Source organism: Dama dama, chromosome 5, assembly GCF_033118175.1.
Source record: "Dama dama isolate Ldn47 chromosome 5, ASM3311817v1, whole genome shotgun sequence".
NCBI classification, from domain to species: Eukaryota; Metazoa; Chordata; class Mammalia; order Artiodactyla; family Cervidae; genus Dama; species Dama dama.
The window spans coordinates 76,207,189-76,231,264 of NC_083685.1; the positions used below are offsets into that span (position 1 = coordinate 76,207,189).

The 24,076-nt window shown below is 45.2% G+C and overlaps 1 protein-coding gene across 3 annotated transcripts in view; it reads right to left on the reverse strand.

Moving 5' to 3' along the window:
* Window positions 1–460: 460 nt before the first annotated feature.
* The window catches only part of MMD (monocyte to macrophage differentiation associated), a 64,151-nt gene continuing 40,535 nt past the window's right edge, over window positions 461–24,076 (reverse strand). The window contains exons 7-9 of one of the 3 annotated variants that reach the window (XR_009692917.1): window positions 16,977–17,181; window positions 3,419–3,732; window positions 461–814 (exon numbers count right to left, since the gene is read on the reverse strand). The gene's annotated coding sequence lies outside the window, so the exon portion shown is untranslated. Of the gene's footprint in view, window positions 815–3,418; window positions 3,733–13,929; window positions 14,908–16,976; window positions 17,182–18,423; window positions 18,699–24,076 lie in introns of those variants that run through there. The other 2 variants (XR_009692916.1, XR_009692915.1) reach the window with 2 other exon arrangements.

Below are 24,076 nucleotides of genomic sequence, written 5' to 3' on the forward strand. Positions count from 1 at the left end.
CTACTCAAACTCATGTCCATTGAGTCAGTGATGCCATCCAGCCATCTCGTCCTCTGTCATCCCCTTCTCCTCCCGCCTTCAATCTTTCCCAGCATCAGGGTCTTTTCCAATGAGTTGGTTCTTCCCATCAAGTGGCCAAAGGATTGGAGTTTCAGCTTCAGCATCAGTCCCTCCAATGAATACCCAGGACTGATCTTGAGGATGGACTGGTTGGATCTCCTTGCAGTCCAAGTGACTATCAAGAGTCTTCTCCAACACCACAGTTCAAGAGCATCAATTCTTCGGTGCTCAGCTTTCTTTTTCTTTCTTTCTTTCCTTTTTTTTTTTTTTTTTTTTGGTGTTCAGCTTTCTTTATAGTCCAACTCTCACATCAACACATGACTAATGGAAAAACCATAGCTTTGACTAGATGGATCTTTGTTGGCAAAGTAATGTCTCTGCTTTTTAATATGCTATCTAGGTTGGTCATAACTTTTCTTCCAAGGAGCAAGCGTCTTTTAATTTCACGGCTACAGTCACCATCTGCAGTGATTTTGGATCCCAAGAAAAGAAAGTGTCACTATTTCCATTGTTTCCCCATCTACTTGACATGAAGTGATGGGACTGGATGCCATAATCTTTGTTGTTTGAATGTTGAGTTTTAAGACAACTTTTTCACTCTCCTCTTTCACTTTCATCAAGAGGCTCTTTAGTTCTTCTTCACTTTCTGCCATAAGGGTGGTGTCATCTGCATATCTGAAGTTATTGATATTTCTCCCAGCAATCTTGATTCCAGCTTGTGCGTCATCCAGCCTGGCATTTCTCATGATGTACTCTGCATATAAGTTAAATAAGCAGGGTGATAATATACAGCCTTGATGTACTCCTTGTCTAACTCAATGAAACTATGAGCCATGCCGTGTAGGGCCACCCAAAATGGATGGATGGGTCATGGTGGAGAGTTTTGACATAACATGGTCTACTGGAGAGGGGAATGGCAAACCACTTCAGTATTCTTGCCTTGAGAACCCCATGAACAGTATGAAAAGGCAAAACATAAGTAGTTGGAAGAATAGATTGGAGGTCTCCATGAGGCTGAAGAATTCCTGGCAAGAGAGGAAGATGTGGTCCCCAAATCAGATCATCAGGTACCTGGAGGCAAAGTCTGCGGTGGAATCTCAGGCTCCCGGTTGCGGGGAGTGGATGGATGGGGAGCTGGGCGAGCCGCCTGCCCACCCGCGGAAGTCATGAGCTGAGTCCCTGGATCACGGGCTGGAGTCTGGAAGTAGTGACCACAGAGCCAGAGGAAAGAAGGCAGCAGAGGGCAGCAGGAGCCCCAAAGGAGCGGGCTTTGCTGTTGCTCTTGTACTTTTTTTTTTTGTTGTTTGTTTAACACCAAGGTAGAGGAATAACTGCTGGAAGTAGCAAGGACCCACACGGAGGACCGTTCTCCCATCAGACCCCGAGCTGCGCCAGAGTGAGGCGCACCCCCTGCCGGGGTCTCAACTCTGGCCTAGAGGTGAGGGAACTCTCGGAGGCCTGTCTGAGGATGGACGAGCCTGCTGATCACTCCGTGGACGTTCTTGGTGGCAGAGTTAAGGGTTGGAGGGAGAGGAGGAGTTAACGGTTGGCTGGATGGGGCAGGGGCTGTGTAAAGACGGGCTTTTACTTTTCTAAACATCACTAACTTTGCTGATTGTTTGGTTAGATGACTTACATAATTTGTTAATGACGTACATTTGTGGTCAGTCACCGTTGACTCTTTGTGACCCCATGGACTGTAGCCTGCCAGGCTCCACTGTCCATGGAGTTTTCCAGACAAGAATACTGAAGTGGGCTGCCATTTCCTCCTCCCGGGGATCTTCCCCACCCAGGGACTGAACCTGCGTCTCCTGCACTGGCAGGAGGATTCTTTACCTCTGAGCTGCCTGGGAAGCCAGCAACATTTATATGTATATAAAAATTATCTCCTCCTACTCAAAAAACTGACTACAGAAAATTCCATTGGCTTCCAACTTTATTTTATTTTTCTAGCATTTTTAATGGCTTCCTCTGCTCTTTTAGACATTGTGGGCCCTGGATGGTAGTTGCAGTTTTGACTCGATTCAGCCCATTTGGAAAACAAACCATTAGGAAGCACATTTGGGCTTCGTTTTGTGAAAGACGCAACCCCACCCCCCCCCCCCACCCCCCCCGACAGTATCTATTTCATTAGCACATCAGGACCTGGGGAGAGGTGAGACTACTCTGGAAAGAAAAGTACAGCAGAAAAAAGAAAAGAAAAGTACAGCAGAAATAGGAGAGAGGTCAGCCAAGCCCCACAATTCAATTTTTCTCTTTCCAGACCACATCTCAGTCAGAGCAGCTGCACTAGATAAGTCTCTCTGGTTAAGATGCTGAAATTGATATTCAGATTAAAGGTAACGTGAGGAGGACTTTCTCTCTCAGGTTGAGAAGTGTTTTCTTTAGGGAAAAATAGGAGGCAAAACAAAGGAAGTGCTGAGGCTTTCAAACAAAATGCGAACAGGAGAGGATGATGGAGAAAATGGTTTAAATGCCCTAGAGAAAGGCTGTGCTTGTCTGCACAGGTCAGGTCTGCCTGACAGTCAAATCAGAACTGTGTCCAGCCATCTTCGGCTCTGAATGCATGAGAACAAATCCCCTGCAATGGTCCAGCTTTTGATTGCCTCGGCAATAGCATGGTTTGTGACCACAGAGACCCAGCTACTCTTCCTCTTTCTAAGAAACACTTAGAGCCATTCACTGGGGCCTTATTTAAAGATATTACATTGATAAATTAAATGGAATCATATATCCAGCTTGCCTAGCTATACATAGGAAGGCTACTTTCTTTCCACTTCAGTTGTTAAACACAGTGAAACAATGGACAACACACATTGCTCTAAAGAACTGCTTTTCCCTCTGAATTTTAAAATTGCAATAATTGTAACACTGAAACTATTATTGCTATTGTCGACTCTAATTCACTCTCTTGGCATTGGCTGGAATTCTGTGTGAAGTCAGTCTTTTCTTGGCATCTACCCAATAGGCTTGATGATGCAGCCTGGTCTAGAAAATGGTCTTACAGCAACTGTGGTAATTACCACCTGGATTGAGATGCTCCTGCATGTCAGTTAGGTGCTGTACTGGGCATATGTTATCCCCATCTCCCCAGCATCTCTGTGAGCAAGGTAGCAGCATCCTGGTCTGATGGATGAAGAAACTGAAGCTTAGCAGAGTCTTGGCCAAGACTGTTTTATAAATGATGAAATGCATAAAATACCTGCCATGTCAGTGGTGAAGCATAGCTAACCCTTGATTAGAATCTTCTGAAGAATTTTAAACTCTTTTCAAACTATTTTTTAAGCTTGGGTCACTGTGATCAAACACCAAAGGCATACCGTTGATAATGGCAGGTGGAAGTTCTTGCCCATCTTACCTTTCTTTTTGTGGTGGTGCTAGGACTTCGTGCTGCACTGGGCTTTTTCCTAGCTGTGTCTAGCGGGGGCTTCCCTTTTCTTCTCGTCGCCATGGCTTCTCTTGCGGAGGAGCACCGGCTCCAGGCATATGAGTTCAGTGGTGATGGCTCAAGGGCTCTGAAGGACACAGGTTCAGTAGCTGTGTTGCTCCGGCTCAGTCGCTCCAAGGCATGTGGGATCGTCCTGGATCCCAGACCAGGGATCAAACCCATGTCCATTGCATTGGCGGGCAGATTCTTAACCACTGGGCCACCGGGGAAGTCCAGGAGGCAAGCTGAAAAAAAAGAAAATTGTTTATTTGTTTTGGTTGTGCCAGGTCTTTGTACTGCGTGCAAGCTTCTTCTGGTTGGTGTGGGCGGGAGCTCCCACCAGAAGCCTGATGGTCATGGGCTTCTCATCGGTGGCTTTTCTTGTCGTGACGCGTAGGCCCCAGGAGCACTTCAGTGGTTGCATTTCGTGGGTTCAGTAGCTGTGGCTCGCAGGCCCTAGAGCGAGGGCTCAGCTGTCATGGTGAAAGGCTTTAGTTGCTCCCACCAAGTGGATCTTCTTGAACCAGGGCTCGAACCCTTGTTCCCTGCATTGGCAGGCAGATCGCTATCCACTGCATCACCAGGGAAGTCCCTAGCCTATCTTTCTTGAACACTGCTGATTTTGATCAAAACATGGCTCCAACTATAGGGGTCTGCCCTTGGGTTTTCCTCTCTCCTTTGCCACTGTCTCTGGGCAACCTCGCTTATGCTTAAGGCTTTAACTGCCAACTCCGTTCTGATGACTTCCAAGTCTTTAATTACAGTTCAATCTCTTTCCTGAGTCCCAACCCATTTTGTCTTAGAAAACTTTATTTTTATTGGTTAACATATACATTTTACACTTAGCAACAGGTGTAAACTCTGACATCTGAAACATCCATCAGAAAAGAATGTCCCAGAGGCACTTACACAAGAGGATGTCACTATACATTCACACAGTGACATTTCAGACAGATAAGTGCCCTTATAGCAGGGCACCAAATAGGAAAATTAACATGAGCAGACAGCATGTGACATAAAATGAAATACATATGTAGAGACTGACCATCATTTGAAGCCAACCCATTTATATCCAGCTACTCATGAGAGGTCTCCTCCTGGGTATTCCTGCCGCTGCTGCTGCTGCTGCTAAGTCGCTTCAGTCATGTCCGACTCTCTGCGACCCCATAGACGGCAGCCCACCAGGCTCCTCCATCCATGGGATTTTCCAGGCAAGAGTACTGGAGTCAGGTGCCATTGCCTTCTCCACCTAGGTATTCCTAAGGGACCTCAAACTCAATATACCCCAAACTGAACCCATACCATTCTCTCAAACAAGCATCCCCTCTTCCAGTTTCCATGTATCCAGACAGTCACGGCTGGAACCAGCAGGTCACAGAATCCTCCGACTCCTTCTGTCTCTTTCCTGTATCCTGTTGGTGGCCTAGTCCTGCAGAGGAGAGATTCTTGGAATAAGGTCTCCAGACCACCTGCAGCAACACCATCTGGAAACAAGTTAGAAATAACGATGCGTGGACTCCATCCTTGTTTAGAACGAGCATCTTTGGGGCCAGGACCAGCAATCTGTGGTGTAACAAGCCATCCATGTAGTTCTGGTGATGCTCTAAATTGACCTTGTTTATTAGCTCTCTAATTACTCCATTCCTGAAGCTCCTAAGTCAGTTCCTTCTCTTCTCACACCTGAATGAGTACAATCATTTCCTAACCATGTACCTTTCTCCAGCCTTAGACCCCTATGAGCTTCCTCCCCTTTCTTGCCAGCATGCTCCCTCCAAATGAAAATTTGATCATGTGTCTATCACACATATTAGGTTGGTGCAAAAGTAATTGCATTTTGCAATGTTGAACTTTGCCATTTGATATTGGAATACATTCATAAATAAATGTGTTTATGCTATACATCATTTTAATGCACATTTCTCACTTTTCTTTTTTGGCAATGACTTATTACTTGCTGTGTATTTTATATTTATTTTAGACTATGGAAATGATGTTAGACAAAAGCAAATCGAGTAATTTTCTTATTTGAGTTCAAAATGGGTTATAAAGCAGCGGAGGCAACTTGCAACACCAGTAACACATTTGGCCCAGGAACTGCTAATGAATGTACAGTGAAGCAATGGTTCAAGAAGTTTTGCAAAGGAGACAGGAGCCTTGAAGATGAGGGCGTGGTGGCTGGCCACTGGGAGTTGCCAGTGACCAACCGAGAGCTATCATTAAAACTGATCCTCTTACAACTACACGAGAAGTTGCTGAAGAAATCAACATCGACCTTTTTACAGTCATTTGACACTTGAAGCAAATTGAAAAGGTGAAAAGGCTTGATAAGTGGGTGCTTCATGAGCTGACCGAAAGTTAAAAAAAAAAAGCATCGTTTTGAAGTGTTGTCTTCTCTTTTTCTACACAACAACAGTGAGCAATTTCTCAATTGGATTGTGACGTGTGATAAAAAGTGGATTTTATACAACAACTAGTGATGACCAGCTCAGTGGCTGGACTGAGACGAAGCTTCAAAGAACTTCCCAAAGCCAAACTTGCCCCCCCCAAAAGTCATGGCCACTCTTTGATGGTCTGCTGTCCATCTGATCCACTACAGCTTTCTAAATCCTGGTGAAACAGTTACATCTGAGAAGTATGCTCAGAAAACCAGGGAGATGCGTGGAAAACTGCAATGCCTGCAGCTGGCACTGATCAACAGAAAGGGCCCAATTCTTCTCCAGGACAGTACCCGACTGCATGTCCAAACCCTGAAGCACAGGCTTTTACAATAGCAATAAACAAACTTATTTCTCATTGGCAAAGATGTATTGATTGTAATGGTTCTGATTTTGATTAATCATTAATCATTAATTATTAATTTTATTGATAAAAATGTGTTTGAGCCTAGTTATAATGATTTAAAATTCACAATCTGAAACTGTAGTTACGTTTTCACCAACCTAATAACTTTTTTCAATGTTTCCCCAGTGCCTAAGGGGCCCTCTTCCCAAGAAAATATAATGCAGGCTCATAGAATTATTTAATGTGGCTACTAGAAAGTTTTTTAGGTTGAAAATGAAACTGGACTTCCCTAGTGGTGTAGTGGATAATAATCCACCTGCCAATGCAGAGGACGTGGGCTCACTCAGTCCCTGGGCCAGGAAGATCCCACCTGCCTCCGAGCAACTGTGCTACAACTGCTGAGCCCATGCGCCATGACCCCCGAAGCCCACGCGCCTCTCGGCGTCTGTGTCCCGCGAGCGAAGCCCCTGCGGTGAGCCGCAGGGAAGAGGAGCCCCAACTAGAGGAAGCCCGCATGCCTCAGTGAAGAGCCGGTGCAACTAGAACTGACTGTTTCAAAGAGAAAAGAGAGAAACTCAAAGATCCCACATGCCACAAGTAATGCTCCTGAGTGCAGCAACTAAGATCCAGCACAGCCAAATAACTAGTCTAAAAATAAATTTAAATAATAATTATTAAAACCCTATATATCTAAATATTATTTCAACATGCAATTAGTATAACAATTAATAAGATACTTTGCTTTTTTCCCCCAAATCGTTGAGATCTGGTATATATCTTCACGCTTACTGTGTATCTCATTTCAGATGTTTTCATTGAAAATATTCGGTTTATATTTAGATGTCATAAAATTTGCAGTTGAAAAAGTAGATGTACTTATTCAAGGTGCTCCAAACATACTGAAAGATTTTTCAATGGCTGAATGGAATAGCACTTTTAAATTTTAAATGAATTAAAAATGAACTTCTCAGTCAAGCTGCCAGATTTCAGAAGCTCTCTAGTGGCCTGCGGCACTGCGGCCAGCCGTCAGCGTGGCTTGGAGAGCGAGTCTGACCCTCAGCCCGGCTCTGGGACCTGCTCCTCGCGGGTCTCACTGCCCCGCCTCCGCGCCCTGCTGCCCTGAAAGGTTCAGCACAAGGAGTGCGTTTCCCGAGATACTTCCCCTCGTTCCACGCCCCAGGACCTCCCCCCACCACACCTGCTTCCCCGCAGTCCCCTCTCCCGCATCTCCTTCCTGATATGGCAAAGTCCACTTATTTTTGTAAAGTCAGCCCAAGAGGCACCTCCTCCATTAAGCCTCCGTCTCTGCTCCCCAGCACTGACCAGGCCTTCTCTGAGCTGAACTGTGTATCCACTTCTAAGACTCATATGAATACTGAATTTTATTTACTTGCTCATATTTCTTTTTTTTAATTAAAATTTTTTTATTTTATATTGGTGTATAGTTGAGTAACAATGTTGTATTAGGTTTGCGGGTACAGCAAAATGATTCAGTTATACACATACATGTATACATATCTCTTGTTGCTAGTTGGTAAACTCCTGAAATCTTGTTATTCATCTTTTTCTATCCGTAGCACCTAGAGCACTATCCCAATGAACACATGATTCATACCCAAGTTTGTGCCTTTTTGTTATCACATATTCTCCTCCATGGACCTGAAGGGCAGCAGTTCACTATCACTGAAGAATTAGTAAAAATTGTAGCTATGTAAGATGATGGATCTGTTAATTAATGTGATTGTATTCATCCTTTCACAGTGTATACATGTATCAGAACATCACACGGTATATCTTAAATCCTATTGTACAACCTAAATACATACAAATTTTAAAAATATATACATATATATATTTTAGTGAAGTATAGTTGGCTTACAGTGTTTCAGGTCACAGCAAGGAGATTCAGTCACACAAATACATATATATTATTTTTGAAATTATTTTCCATCCTAGCTTGTTTCAAGGTGTTGACTCTGGTTCTCTGTGCTATATGGTAAACTGTTGTTGCTTGTCGCATATTTATTTTTTAATTAGAAATCTATCATTCTATTCACACTAAGTCAAACAAATGGAATCAAAATGTCATAACTTTTTTAATTAGGCAAAAATTCATAAGTTTTCCAAAATATATATATTACACTTATTTTTATACATGTATACAAAAGCTTTTCTACTGCACTTGATAAAGGCTTGAGGAAGAAGATTAAAAAGAAAGAAGAGATGGAGAAATTAGAGAACATAAACTAAATAAAATGGGAGCACTGAATATGAAATAGAAAAAGTGAAATAAACTAGATAAAAGTAAAAGCTCATCATATAGTCCAGTTGTTTTTAAACATGACTGCTCATTAGAAACATGTCTGCAGCTCCGGAGGAAAAAAGAAATAAATAACTGAGCATTTGTATTTTTCAAAGAATTTCAAGATAATTCTGATATGCACCCAATCATTTTAAAAACTGATTACAGGTTTTTCTATTATATCTAGTTTTGGTGATATAGAGTTCTATTGTTTTTCTGTTGACCAAACGTGATACAATGGTATTGAGTAATGATAGTAATAATCACAATAGTAAAAGAGGTTTATCAGTTTTCACAATCAATAGTCAGACAAAGAATAAATGAGAATTACAATTGCAAGGCATATTGGGAACATGATTAACTTAACAATATGAAATAATTACATTAATTACATACAATTTGCAGGGGGGAGGGGTGGGTCAAGCAGAGTAATGTGGTAAGTGGAAATGCATACATGCACATCTTTTCATCCACCCAGCCAGTCTGTGTCTTTTGGTTGGTGCATTTAATCCATTTACATTTAAGGTAATTATCGATATGTATGATACTATTACTGTTTTCTTAATTGTTTTGGGTTTGTTTTCTTTACATCTTTTCCTTCTGTTGTGTTTCCTGCCAAGAGAAATTCCTTTGTTGTAAAGCTGGTTTGGTGGCACTAAATTCTCTTAATGTTTGCTTGTCTGGAAAACCTTTGGTTTCTCCATCAAATCTGAAGGGAGTCTTGCTAGGTAGAGTATTCTTGGTAGTAGGTTTTTCCCTTTCATCACTTGAAATACATCACGCCATTCCCTTCTGGCTTGTAGAGTTTCTGTTGAGAAATCAGCTGATAACCTGATGGGAGTTCCCTTGTATGTTACTTGTTGTTTTCCCTTTTTGCTTTTAATAGCTTATCTTTAATTTTTGTCAGTTTGGTTACTCTGTGTCTTGGGGTGTTCCTCCTGAGACTCTTTCTGGGATGCTCTGTGCTTCCTGGACTTGATTGACTATTTCCTTTCCCATGTTCAGGAAGTTTTCAGCTATTATCTCTTCAAATATTTTCTCAGGTCCTTTCTCTCTTTCTCCTTCTGGGACCCCTATAATATGAATGTCGGCATGTTTAATGTTGTCCCAGAGGTCTTCACTTCATTTCTTTTCATTCTTTTTTATTCTGTGGCAGTGACTTACACCATTTTGTCATCCAGGTCATTTATCTGTTCTTCTGCCTCAGTTATTCTGCTATTGATTCCTTCTAGTGTATTATTCATCTGTTTGCTCTTTAGTTCTTCTAGGTCTTTGGTAAACATTTTTTGCATCTGCCCAATCTTTGTCTCCATTCTTTTCCAGAGATCCTGGATCATCTTCACTATCATTAATCTGAATTATTTTTCTGGAAGGTTGCCTATCTCCACTTTATTTAGTTGTTTTTCTGGGACTTTACCTTGTCCCTTCATCTGGGACATAACTTGCTGCTTTTGCATCGTGATTAACTTTCTGTAGTATGTTTTTTGTTCTAGCTGCCGTGAGACAGTGCTTCTTCTTGCGTCTTCTGTCTGCCCTCTGATGCATGAAGCTGAGGCTTGTGTAAGCTTCTTGATGGGAGGGACTGGTGGTGGGAAGAACCACCAGTTGGGCAGATCTTGCTCTGGTGGGCAGGGCTTTGCTCAGTAAAGCTTTAATCCAAATACCTGCTGATGGGTGGGCTTGCACTCCCTCCCTGGTAGTTGTTTGGCCTGAGGTGACCCAGCCCTGGGGTCTTTGGGCTCTATGGTAGGGTTAATGGCGACCTCCAAGAGGGTTGACGCCAAGGCAGACCTTCCAGTGTCTTCCACAGGGAAGGGGTTCCCTGTGGGGCCCCTGCTGACCCAGACCTCCACAGGAGGCCCTCCGACACTAGCAGGCCCCCTGGTTCAGTCTCCTGTGGGTTACTGCTCCTCTCCTCTGGGTCTTGGTGTGTGCACAACTTTGTTTGTGCCTCCAAGACTGGAGTCTCTTTCCCTTAGTCCTCTGGAAGGCCTATAATCAGACCCCACTGGCCCTCAAGGCCTGATTCTCTGGGGATTCCCAGTCCCTTTGAAGGGACTTCCCAATTCCCTGGAAAGCCAGATGGGGAGTTCAGAACCTTCACAAGAGTATGAGAACTTTTTGATATTATTGTTCTCCAGTCTGTGGGTCACCCACCTGGCAGGTATGGGATTTGATTTGGCCGTGACTGTATCCCTCCTACTATCTCACTGCAGCTTCTTTGTCTTTGGAGGTGGCATATCTATTTTTTTTTTTTTTTTTTTTATGGTCCTCCTGTTGATGGTTGTTCAACAGCTAGTTGCAATTTTGGTGCTCTTGCAGGAGGTGAGCGGACATCCTTCTACTCCACCATCTTGCTACAATTCTCATTTGAAAAATCATACGTCAATAAAACTGGAAAGGAAAAGAAATAAAATTTTGAAAATAAACAAATAAAAAACTATTAAAAAAAAAAAAAGAGAATTTGTGCTCTTGCAATTGTCATGTTATGGCAATGTTTCTAAAGCTGAAGGACAAGAGATGGGCTTTCTGCCTTGCCATTTGTTCTTTCTCCAAAGGTGATAGGCACACTGCTGAGTGTTCCCTTCACAGTGGAATTAGAACAGAAGACTGTAAGCTCTGGTGATTGTTATCTTTCTCTGGTTTTCCTGGACTCAGTGCTTTAACTTCTCTGAATCTTGGTGTCCTCCTCTGTAAAAGGGGTGATGAGTACGTGCTCAGTCACTTCAGTCATATCTGGTTCTTTGCGACCTACATAGAGGACTGTAGCCTGCCAGGCTCCTCTGTCCGTGGGATTCTCCCGGCAAAAATATTGGAGTGGGCTGCCATACCCTCCTCCAGGGATCTTCCCAAACCTGCATCTCCTGCACTGCAGGCAGATTCTTTATCCACTGACCCACCTGGAAAGCCCTAAAATGGATGATACCATCTGTAAAATGGTGATAACCTAATGCACTAAAGAATGTAAAATGTGCCATAAACTGGAGTTAAGCAAACCTAAGGTCCTATTATCATTTACTTTCAGAAGGCCACTGACAAAGATGAGAAGAGAGGAAACACCTCCTTTATGCAGGAGGCTGCACTGCCTGTGGGGGCAGGTGAGAAGTGAAGTGCGTGAATGAGGCGTGGATGAAGTCTCGTGCTGGCTCGTCCTGTTTCTTCACCACATTATGTTTCTGGAGGGAGGAGATGCCGCTTTGCACACTCATTGGTTCTGGGGTGTTACCCAATCATTATGTCTGGCTTTTTCCCCTCCAAACCTTCTTTTACTGTCCTGAGATCTTTCTATACACAGGCCACTACATAAAAGATTTCTGAAAAGCAAGAATAACATTGTTAAATTATCAGGTATTAAGATCATGTGAGCTGTAATGATTTAGCTCAGGATACTTGCTGAGCTGGGGACTTCCCTGGTGGTTCAGCAGTAAAGAATCCACCTGCCAATGCAGAAAATGTGGGATTGATCCCTGGGTCAGGAAGATCCCCTGGGGAAGAAACTGGCAACCCACTCCAGTATTCTTGCCTGGGAAATCCCATGACAGAGGAGCCTGGTGGGCCACAGTCCATGGGGTCACAAAGAGTTGGACACAACTTAGCAACTAAAGAACAAAACAACAAGGACAGCTTGCTGAGCTGGGTTCCCTCTGCCCACCTTCATCTCCCAAGGGGAAGAATGTCACAGGGTTGGAAGGAAAATAAGATAGCAGGCAGTGAGTGTACCTGAGAAGGGGCGCCACTCCCCAGAGTCAGCTTCAAAGGGGGTGTGATGGGTGGCCCCAGAAGAGTGTGAGTTCCAGCAGTGGGGGGCCCTGCCCTAGGCCTGCGCCCCAGTGTCTCCTTACACGCCTACGGCTTGAGAGCAGGAGGGAGAGATTATAATGCCAGAGGCTGAGAGCAGAGAGAGTCCAAAGCAGTCAGTGGCTCAGTCTCCTAAGCTCCGGGGAGCCTTCCCAGGGAGACGCTTACATTTCCCAGTGTGTCCAACAAGGAGCGTGAGAGAACTGGTAGACCTGATGGTGTCTGCATCACGATGGCGAGCTGGTCTACTAGCCACATGGGAGGTTAGGCAGAGGAGAGGTCAGGCAGAGGCCAGCACAGTGCTGACAGGTGCCCCCCAAGCATCTGATGCCTCCCCCACCTCTAATGCCCACTCATTGTGTGATGCTCAGAACTCAGATGCAGTCCTCGCAAGTGCTTGGAAGGAAAAGTAGAAGACATGGGATTAACCGGGACAGCCTGGAACTGGCTTGGCTGAGAATTCAGTCAGAAGGCGGTAAGGCAGGGGATAGAGACTTTTATAGAGATGAAGTCAAGTTACACAAAATAAAGTAGGGATGCAACTGGAAAAAGCCTGTGCACAGCAATAAAGACGAAGTACAACCAAAAATTAAACGTGTGTGTTAGTCTTTCAGTCATGTCCCACTCTGCGACCCCACGGACTGTAGCCCGCCAGGCTCCGCTCTCCTTGGGATTTCCCAGGCAAGAATACAGGAGTGGGTTGCCCTTTCCTTCTCCAGGGCATTTTCCCAACCCAGGGATCGAACCTAGGTCTCCTGAATTGAAGGAAGATTCTTTACTGTCTGAGCCACCACGGAAGCACCAAAACATAAATAAATTAAAAAATTTTTTTAAAGTAGGGGAGAATAACCAATTTACCCTGTAGAAGGATTCCAGATAATTGATGTCGACATTCTGCCCTCAGGAGGGGCAGCCAGCTCCCTGCTCCCTGGTGTGGGCTGCACGTGTGCGTGGTGACTTTTCATTTTGGACGTGCCATGCAGCATGCAGAATCCTAGTTCCCCGACCAGAGATCGAACCCATGGCCCTGGGTTCTAGGATGCCCTAGGAGTGCAGAGTCTTAACCACTGGATCAGCAGGGAAGTCCTGGCATGGTGGCTTTCTTCCTAAGAGTGCAGGGTTTAGAAAGAGGGGAAAGGGTAACCTCACAGTGGAGGAAGCCGACAAGCAATGGCTCAGCCAGGGGGACCAGGTCAATGCCAGCAGAGGTAGGTCGTGTTGATAGCAGGCACTCCTGGTACAACATGATGAGAATGGCACTTTGCATCTGCCAATTTCCATCTCAAGATCCAGAACCCTGTCTTACCATGTGATAAACGTCAGACACATTCCAGGCGAGGAACATTCTACGGCCACCTGACTCGTCCTCCTCAAAACCGTCAAGGTCGTGACAAACAAGGGAAGTCTGAGAAGCTCACAGCCGCGAGGAGCCTGAGGCCAGTGATGACTCAGTGTATCTTGGATGGGATCCTGGACCAGATAAAGGGCATGAGACAGAAACTAGGGAAGTCTGGATCAAGTATAGACTTAGTTAATCATGATTAAGCAATTTTGATTCATTAATTATAGCTAATATACCATTCTAGTGGAAGATGTTAATAACAGGGAAAGCTGGGTGAGGGGGTATATGGGAACTCAATACTATTGTCACGTTCTGCAAATCTCAAATGATTTGCAGAAATAAATTTAAAGATTTATGGGAAATATATGGATCTTAAACAAAGACTAACTGGGACTTCCCTGGTTGTCCGGTGGTTAATACTCTGCGCTTCCACTGCAAGGGCACAGATTTGATCCCTGCTGTGAAAGTTCCACCTGTTGTACAGTGTGGCCAAATAAATGAATATATCAAGTGCACAATGAAAAACAGTGCTAGGCATTTATTGCTGGTGTTATCAGGGTAGGGGTGAGAGGAAGGCGCTATACAAGAATTTATCCTACTTTCCTGTGAGTCAAGTGGGAGTCAGTCAGTTTTGGTTGAAGTAACACAGAAAAGAGCTCTTATATTCCCGTCACAAATATGTGGCCCCTCCAGGGTCTGGCTGGTTCTGGATAAACATGTTTTCCATACCACCGTCTCCACAATCTTTGCTCTCTGAGGCTAATAACTCTGTTAGCAGCTCTTTGGTTGTTCCTTGAGCCAGAATATCCACTACATCAGCTAGCTTCTTTTCGGAATCCAGAAAAGAGTGGGAGATTGGAAGTCAGAGTGAGTACCTTTGAGTGTCACCTGATCGCCATGCTCTTTGACTTGACCTTTCTCATTCCTTACTTCTTTAGCCACGCACTGATGATAATGATGGTCCCAGGGTACTACAAGCTTAAACGGTGGAAGGTATGTGAAAGCATTCTGTGACCTAGAAAGGGCTGCGATGTTTTATTTTAGAATGTGCTTCTCTTCTGGGAGACTAGGACTTCCTGTGTCTCATCCCCTTTTAAGCAGCGCTCTGGTTTATTCACTGAATTCAGCTCCATGGACATTTGTGAAGAATCATTAACACGTCAGGCATGTGAGTGCCTCACCTGGGTAATGACGTCTCTGAAAAAGTAAGAAGTGGAGAAACAGGTTTGTCAGAATCTCCATGGCTTGGAAAAGTTGCATGTGGTTGGATGGACAAGCTGCTTGGGTGGGGATTATAACCCACAAGAGGCATTTGTGAGTCCTGATGCCTTTGGTTGCTGGACATTGAAAAGCCGAATCAAAATGGCCTAGATAAGCTGTTGGCTTACCTAACTGGGAGGTCCAGGGCTAGGAGGTCTTCAGGGTTCCATGATACAGTGGTTTAACGACGGCATCAAAGATACAATTTTTCCTTTTTCTGTTATCTGTAGTGATGGCTTCATCCTGTAACTAGCTCCTTTCAGGTTATGGGATGGCTGCCAGCAGCAAGTGGAGTTCTTAGCTTCCTTGTTGGTGATAAGGCAGGATAGGGAGGGCACTCACACCTCGTGACCTTGGCCATCCTATCTTAATTAGCCACCCCCCACCTCTCGTCTCTCTGCATTCTTCCTTTCACAGTTCGAACTATTATTTATTTTGCTTATTATGTATTTATATGTTTACTCATTTATAGTTGGCTCCCCCTCTGGAATATCAGCTTCATGGGGACATGGATTTCATCTTATTCACACTGGTCCTTGACCCACCTTCTAAGCAGAGTGGGGCTCCTCCTTGACCCACAAGAGAGAGGCTGAGCCTGCAAGGGGGGTCCCTCTTTCCTGCCTCCTTCCTAAGTCCACAGTGCTTCTTGCCCGGGTCCTGACCACTTGGTGGATGTCAGGATGTTACTGGGATAAGAGGATCACAGGTGTCACTTTGAAGAGGGCTTTCCAAATAAAGGCATCTTGAGTTGGTTTAGTCTGGTTAGAAAAACAGAACTGTTGACCAGAGAAATCTGGGAAAGTTGGGAAGACAAGGTTGGGAAGACAAACTCTCTCTGAAGTGAGAAGGGCAGCAAGGTCAAATGGGTGAAAACCAAAGTGACATAAGATGAACAGTTTCGGACCAAGTCAGAGCAGTGGATGGGCCATGGTAGGGCTTCTCTCCCGCAAACCTCTGTCTACATTCCTGAGCATATTAACTGCACTTTCACATGGAGATGCTCCAAGGGTCCTATGAAAGATTAATAGTTCTTCACAGTTTAAGAGCATTTCATAACTTACAAGACATATTCCCAGACATTATCTCACTTCATTGTCACAGCCGTTCTGTGCGGTTGGCTTGATCACTCCTCTTTTGCAAGCAAAGAAACCAAACCTCAGAGCAACTTTCCAAAAGCCATGCAGTTCAGAAGAGGAGAAAACTGGGTACAGACATTTTCCTTCAAGTCTTGAGTTCATGCTGCCTCAGTGCAGTTGAAGAAAAATGGGCTAATGATTTCCTAATGAAAACGCATCCTTAGGCCTAGGCTTTTTGTATTTTGCATTATTTGTCATTCCATTTAGAATTGAGTTGCTCTGTATTTTTATATACATATGTAATTTTACATAACAGAAAAGTTTAAAAAATTTAAAGGATGGGGTTGAGTGGCTTGGCCAGCCCCCAGCAGAGAGAACCAAGGGAAGGTCAGGCCCCAAGGAAGTCAGGTGCTGAAGGGTTTGGGCTTCAGTGCTTTAAGATTTGACTTTTAAAAAAGAAAAGAGAAAAGAACATTTGGGAATAAGAAATAAGAAAAATCACGTGCATGCACAAGCAGCTAAAAAAAAAAAAACCACAAAGGGATGAGTTGTTCCCTCCGGGTTTTATATTCTCTTGCCAGATCATTTAATTATGTTTCTATTCTTTTTTTCCCAAATTTAATTTTCCCCCAGACTTAAATAAGGAGCAGCTGATGCTTCATAGAAGACTTTGTGGAGCAGCCTTTCAGGAGGTGTTATTTGCAGGTCCTGGCTTGATGTCCATTTCACAGTATGATCTTGGGTTATTATTTCCCTCCTAAGAGGTTCACTTTCTTCGACTGTAACCTAGGAATAATACTGTTTACCACCAAATGACCTCCCAAGAAAACTGAAAAAGAAGGCAGGGTGATAGCCATTGAAGGCACTTGAAAATTTTCCAAAGTAGAATGTCTTAGACTGGGAGACGTTATTATTATTCTTTGGACTCACCTGAGTTTGTGGGTTACTACAGTCTGGGACTCTGGCAGCCCCTGCTGCACTGGAATTAAAGTTGAAAGGACTTTAGTGGTCAAGCTGCCTGGGATCTCAGAGTTTCTGAAGCTGGATGTCTTCTGGTTGATTTGGTTGGTTGGACACAGATTTCACCCCAGGAGGTATTATTTATTTGCACAGATGATTCAAGAAGCAGAGTGTCCTGAGAAAGAGATGTGGTCAGTCCTTGACTATCCATGCTAAGGGGCAGATCATAATCTCAAAGAATAGGTCATCTCAAGGAGTGGGATTATTTATCTACCCTGCTGGCATTCAGGATTTTAGTTCCTTGACTATTGATCATACCCATGCCCCTTGCATTGGAAGTCTTAATCACTGGACCACCAGGGAAGTTCCAAGGTGTGGGATCATTTTAATTCAACATTGCAATAATATAAATTTTTTTTTTAATCTCCTTAATTTTGTTGCTCAGGCTTAACTTTGTAAAATGGAAGAGGGTTGACCAAGATAGATTTTGGGTGGAGGGAGGAAGGTCAGGTGGGGTTACTAAGCCTGGCTCAAGACTTTTCTTTGCTTTCACTTTCAAAGGCTTCAGGACAGGTGCTGTTGGCTTATCTTGTAACAGGAGGGAAAGGGGCAGGGCAAAGCTTTTCAAAGAATGACATAACCCAAGGACACAACATAAAGCGATCAGAATCAAATGGGTCCAAGATGGCAGACAGGTTGACTTTGATTAGACCTTGATCCTCAATCAGCAAGCTAAATACACACCCAGTGGCCATGATAGTTTCAAGGCACTGTCAAAAGACCAAAGAGTGGGTGGTGGCCCAATTCCTGGAAATTTCCACCTCTTCTCCAAAACAGATGGAATAATCCTCCCACTCATTAGCATATGAAATTACCCAGCCTATAAAAACTAACCATGCCACATTTCACTCACTGTCTGCGATTGCCCACACTCTGTCTATGGAGTGTGCCTCTCTCTGAATCTGAATATATCCACTTCTTACCAATCACTTTGTCTCTTGAATTCTTTCTGTGATGAGACATCAAGGATCTGAGCTTCATTAGGTCCTGAAACCATGTACTGGGGGTTTTGGCTGGGTTTGAGTCCCAAACACATGGGTTCAAGTCCTAAGCAGGGTTTTGACCAGGTTCAAGTCCCAGCCACGTGGGTTCGAGTCCCAAACTGGGCTTTGGCTGGGTTTGAGTCCCAGCACATGGGTCCCAATCTGTGGTAAATGGTTTCACTCTTAAAGCCTGGTTTCCCAGTTTCTTCTCAAGAAGATGTTCTTTCAACACATGCTCCCTTCAGTGCCATTGACCTTCAGTACTTCATTTAATCATTCATTCATTTGCTTATTCAACATATGCTCCAAGTAGCTCCTATGTGTGGAGTACTTCTTAAGGATCAGGTATACAAAGATTAGAAAGCATCCTTTACCTTGAGGTCTGTTGTGGGAAACAGACAAGTTCCATATCGTGTGATTAATAGCTGTCATAGTGGAATGCCTTTGGTGACTGAAGAAGGAGACCTTTCTAAACCCAGTGGAGTCAGTAAAGTCTTCCAGGAGGAGTTAACACTTGGACTTGAAGCCTCAGTAGGAATTTTTCATGTGGATGGATAAAAGTGACGGTGGGGTGAGGGAAAGTATTCCAAGAGGAGGGCACAGCATGTACAAAGGCATGCAGGCGTGAGTCTGATTGGCCGGAGGGTACCTGTGGATTGGCGGTAGAGGAGTCAGAGGTAGGTAAGTAGGTTCCAGATCCAGCACCGGGCTTCTCCTAAAGGACATGGGGAACCACTTCGGGGATCAAGTCATTCTCATTTTAGAAAGAATGCTCTGGCAGGACAGTAGAGACCAGAATAGAGACATGTGAGATTGAAGGAGTGGGGTGGATGACAGAGAGACCTGTTGGGAGCACTTGAAACAGGAGGGAAGGGGACAGGGCATGTCTGTAAAAGAATGACATAGCCCGAGGACGTGACATAAACTGATTGGAACCAGATAGGTCCAAGATGGTGGATGAGTCTACCTCTGCTAGGCCTTGAGCCTCAGTGTGTGCTCGTCGTAGCACATCAGCGAGCTAACGACACACTCATGGGCACCATGACAGTTTCAAGGCTGACCGTAAAGGCAAAAAGTGGTGGCGGCCCAGTCCCTGGAAGTCTCTGCCCCTTCCCTGTGACTCCGATGGTAAAGAATTGCCTGCAATGCAGAAGACCCAGGTTTGATCCCTGAGTCGGGAAGATCCCCTGGAGGAGGGCATGGCAACCCAGTCCAGTATTCTTGCTCGGAGAATTCCACGGACAGAGGAGCCTGGTGGACTACAGTCCATGGAGTCACAAAGAGTTGGGTATGACTGAGCCACTAGCACTTTCACACTTTCCCCAAACAGTGGGAATAACCCTCCCACTCCTTAACCTATGGAATTACCCAGCCCTACAAAAACTGACAACCCCACACCCTGCTGCTCTCAGTCTCTGAGATGGCCCGCACTCTGTCTGTGGAGTGTGTTTCACTCCAAATAAACCCACTTCTTACCTATCACTTTCTCTCACTGGATTCTTTCTGTGATGAGACATCAAGAACCTGAGTGTCATTAAGTTCTGAGACGGGGTGTGATCTCAGTTAAAAGACTGTCGGTTCAAGTCCCAGTGTGGGTTTTGCCTGGATTCGAGTCCTAGCCCATGGGTTCAAGTCCCAGTCAGAGGTTCATGGTTTCACTTTCAGGGTGAATGAGCTGAGAATGGATAAAGGCCACCACTCAGCAGGTGTGGATGGAGGAGAGAGAGATCTGAGTGGAGGGTATGAGACCAAGGAGCTGGCGGAAGGTGGGGGACAGACGTGAGGGAGGGGAGTCTAGACTGACTCCCCGGTTGCTGGCTCAGGTGACTGTGATGACCAGCCTGCTGGCTTACATAGGAAACAGGGAGAGAATCAGGTTTGGGAGGAAGATGATTCATTTTGCTTTGAAAAGACTGAGGTGAGTATGGGATATCCATGTGGAAATAGCCAGTATGCAAGACAACAGTGTGTTTGGGGCTAGAGACCCTCACTGTGGGCATCAGTGAGGTCACCCAGGATGAGTAGGGAGGGAGAGGAAGCAGGAGGACCAGAGAGGACCCCAGGTAACTGAGGGTCGTTCAGTTGCTAAACTGTGTCCAACTCTTTGTGACCCCATGGCCTGCAGCATGTTAGGCTCCTCTGTGGTCCACTCTCTACCGGAGTTTGCTCAATTCGGGTCCTTGGAGTTGGTGATGCCATCGAACCATCTCCTCAGGAAACTGATGTTTTAGGTGAAGTAGAGCAGGACAATCCAGGAAAGAAGACTGAGGAAGTCAGAAGCGCAGTGGGGAAGCGGGAGACAGCATGTTAAGGAGGCCAGGGCAGACTTCAGAAGAGACAGCAGACAGAGCTGTCAGGTTCTCAGGGAGAGTAAGTCTGAGAAAAGCCAAAAATAAGGGGCCTGGTTGGCAGAGCAAGGCCTGTAACATAGCTGACAGGCTTGAGGAACAGCCTTAGCGAGGAGGAGGGCTGCCCTTCACTGACGGGAGAGATGGAAAGAGCTGGGAAGGAGAACCTCCTTGTTCTAGTTGCTCAGGTCAGTTCAGTCCAGTCGCTCAGTCGTGTCTGGCTCTTTGTGACCCCATGGACTGCAGCACACCAGGCTTCCCTGTCCATCACCAACTCCCGGAGTTTGCCCAAACTCATGTCCATCGAGTCGGTGATGCCATCCAACCATCTCATCCTCTGTCATCCCCTTCTCCTCCCACCTTCAATCTTTCCCAGCCTCAGGGCCTTTTCGAATTAGTCAGCTCTTCACATCAGGTGGCCAAAATACTGGAGTTTCAGTTTCAGCATCAGAATTTCCAATGAAAATTCAGGACTGATTTCCTTTAGGATGGACTGGTTGGATCTCCTTGCAGTCCAAGGGACTCTCAAGAGTCTTCTCCAACACCACCGTTCAAAAGCATCAATTTTTCAGCACTCAGCTTTCTTTATAGTCAAACTCTCACATCCATACATGACTACTGGGAAAACCAAAGGTAGTCAACCACCTTTGACTAGAAGGACCTTTGTTGGTTAATGTCTCTGCTTTTTCATGTGCTGTCTAGGTTGGTCATAGCTTTTCTTCCATGGAGCAAGCATCTTTTAATTTCATGGCTGCAGTCACCATCTGCAGTGATTTTGGAGCATCCAAAAAAATAAAGTCTCTCACTGTTTCCATTGTTTCCCTATCTATTTGCCAGGAAGTGATGGGACCAGATGCCATGATCTTAGATTTCTGAATGTTGAGTTTTAAGCCAACTTTTTCACTCTCCTCTTTCACTTTCCTCAAGAGGCTCTTTAGTTCGTCTTTGCTTTCTGCCATAAGGGTGATGTTCCTAGCCAGGAGCTAGTTCACCTTCTCCAGGGCACCTCTGATGAGGAAGAACTGTTGGGAATGGAATTCACTGCCTACTGATTGTCAGGTCCTATGTTAGACATTTCATGCAAATAATCTCACCATAGCCCTAGGAGGGGACAGCATAATCTCCCTCTTTCAAACAGAGGATGTCAAGGCTTAGTCGAGTCACTTATTCCTCTCTTTTCCACTGGCCAGGTCACAGCCGCCAAAGCAGATCTGTGAAGAGCCAGCCTTTTATCTCTCACTGGCTCAAGTTTCTAAAGCTGATAAGGAAAAAAGATAGGCTTGGGCCAGACACAGGGTAGATTTCCACCACTGAGGCCACCATAAGAGCAAGTTAAATCAATGGGCAGAAGACAGATAAGACACTACACAAAGCAGCTTTCTTTTTTAGGAGCAAAGATCAGCTAGGGAGGTGTGGAGGTGGGAGCAGGCAGGAGAGGAAATCTGCAAATCTCCCTCCTAAACAATCAGACAGTTCAAAGCTGCTTGCGAGGAAATACACAGGCCCACTTTTTATTTCTAAGATCGGTGCTCATTTTTAAATTAATAGTTTTACAGTGTTTTACTATCATCTGAGATTGGTTTTATTGCTAAAATCTGCATTTTAAAGATAAACCAAGACCCGCGGTCTTGCACATGTGCTTTTCTGCCATTTAGGAGCCCAAACTCAGTTCATTATTGAGAGCAGACCACTGGGATCTCTCTAGCCCTGAGGAATTCCATTGCTAGTAACACCACCACACAAGTGCCCACCGACCTTACAAGTGGCTTCCAAAGCCCTATATATCCACCATGCAGCTCCCCTGTTAAAGGAAAAATAATCCATGACACTTGTTAAAGAGGAGTAGGCAGACTCTTTCAGAGGCTACTGCAATGGGGTTTTGGAGTAAGGGCCTCTAAGCTCAGTACAATGACCAGGGAGGGGGTTATAGTCAAGGAAGGCGGCTGGGGGTGGGAGTGGGGTAATCAGTAGGTGGCAAATGACTGAGCAGGTCAGGGTTGTAAGATACCAGTGCTGGGGGATGAGGAATTTCATTAGCTCCCAAGGGTGAGGATTTTCCTTGTAATTGACCCAGCAGGATTCGTGCTGAGACTGAACTAAACAGGCCAAGGACAGAGCCCAAGGTCAGGGACTTGGCAGAAAGAGAACACGGGAGGCTGATAGAGCTCAGTCAAAGGAGACGGGCTCTGTCAGCCTCCCTGACTCCGTTGCCGAGAGTGCTCCCCGCCGGCTCACAGGGCTCCTCCCGGCCCCTCTGTGCTCGCGAGGTCGCTCCCCAGGAAGGCCTTTCGCAGCGGGAATCAGCCCTGTGGGTCCTTACAGTCTCCCCTCTCAGAGAGCGCCTGTCCTGAGCGCAGGTCCACCGCCCCCCGCCCCCGCCTCTCTCCCGAGTGCCTTCCTCCATGGCACTTATCACCATCTGCCATGCCGTTTACTTGTACATTTTGTTTATAGTCCCTTTCTCCCCCAGGAGACTGTCAGTCCCACGAGGCAGGAATTTGTGTCTGTTTTGTTCACTGTCTTCCCAGTAGCTGGAACAGCATCTGGCATGTCGGAGGGGCTCACGCTTTGTTGAATGCATTGGATGCCTGGATGCTGAGGGTCTCCATAATACCTTCAGATCTTGATTATCTACGTCCACAGCAAAGGATGACAGTCCCCAGTGTTGGAAGACCCTTCCGACCAACTCATAACTTATGTTTACCAGGTGTTATTTCAACTTTTATACAATAACCCAAGAACTACCTCAGATGTTGCTCAGCCACTCAGTCGTGTTCGATTGTTTGTGACCCCAGGGACTGCAGTACGCCAGGCTTCCCTGTCCTTCACCATCTCCTGGAGCTTGCTCAAACTCATGTCCATCGAGCCAGTGATGCCATCCAACCACCTCATCCTCTGTCATCCCCTTCTCCTCCTGCCTTCAATCTTTCCCAGCATCAGGGTCTTTTCCGATGAGTCAGCTCTTCGCATCAGGTGGCCAAAGTGTTGGAGCTTCAGGTCAGATGAACCATGGACTATTTGCCACCCATAAGAATTCTAAGGTGTTATGTGCTTAGGAGGGGTTAAAAATGGGAAAAGGAAACCCAGAAATATTGGAACAAAGAAACCCATCTAGGAGTTTGCTGCAGAACACTTCACATGCATTCAGGGTCATCTTCCTCAATCACCAATCATCAATAGATGAGTGCCCCACCCTCCTTTTGTCAAAATCTTGGCTCTCTGTGCACCAATGACAAACAGAAATAGAGACACAGTTATGGAGGACAAGGAAAGAGTGGCTTTATTTCTTTGCCAGGTAAAGGAGGAACACAGAGGGATAGTGCCTCAAGAATTGTGTCCCTTTCCTGGTGAATTGTTGTTGTTTAGTCATGGATTCGTGTCTGAACCTTTTGCGACCCCATGGACTGCAGCCTGCCAGGCTTCTCTGTCCATGAGATTTCCCAGGCAAGAATACTGGAGTGGTTTGCCATTTCCTTCTCCAGGGGATCTTCCTGAACCAGGGATCAAACCCACTTTGGCAGGCAGATTCATTACCACTGAGCCACCATGGAAGCCCGAATAGAAAGAGATTATCTGTTTAGGCAGATGTATGTGATAAGGATCAACGCAGTAACAGTCTACTTCAGTCTCCTGCAATTTCAGAAGGGTGGGGTTGCTGACAACGTTAGGGTGTGTGCAG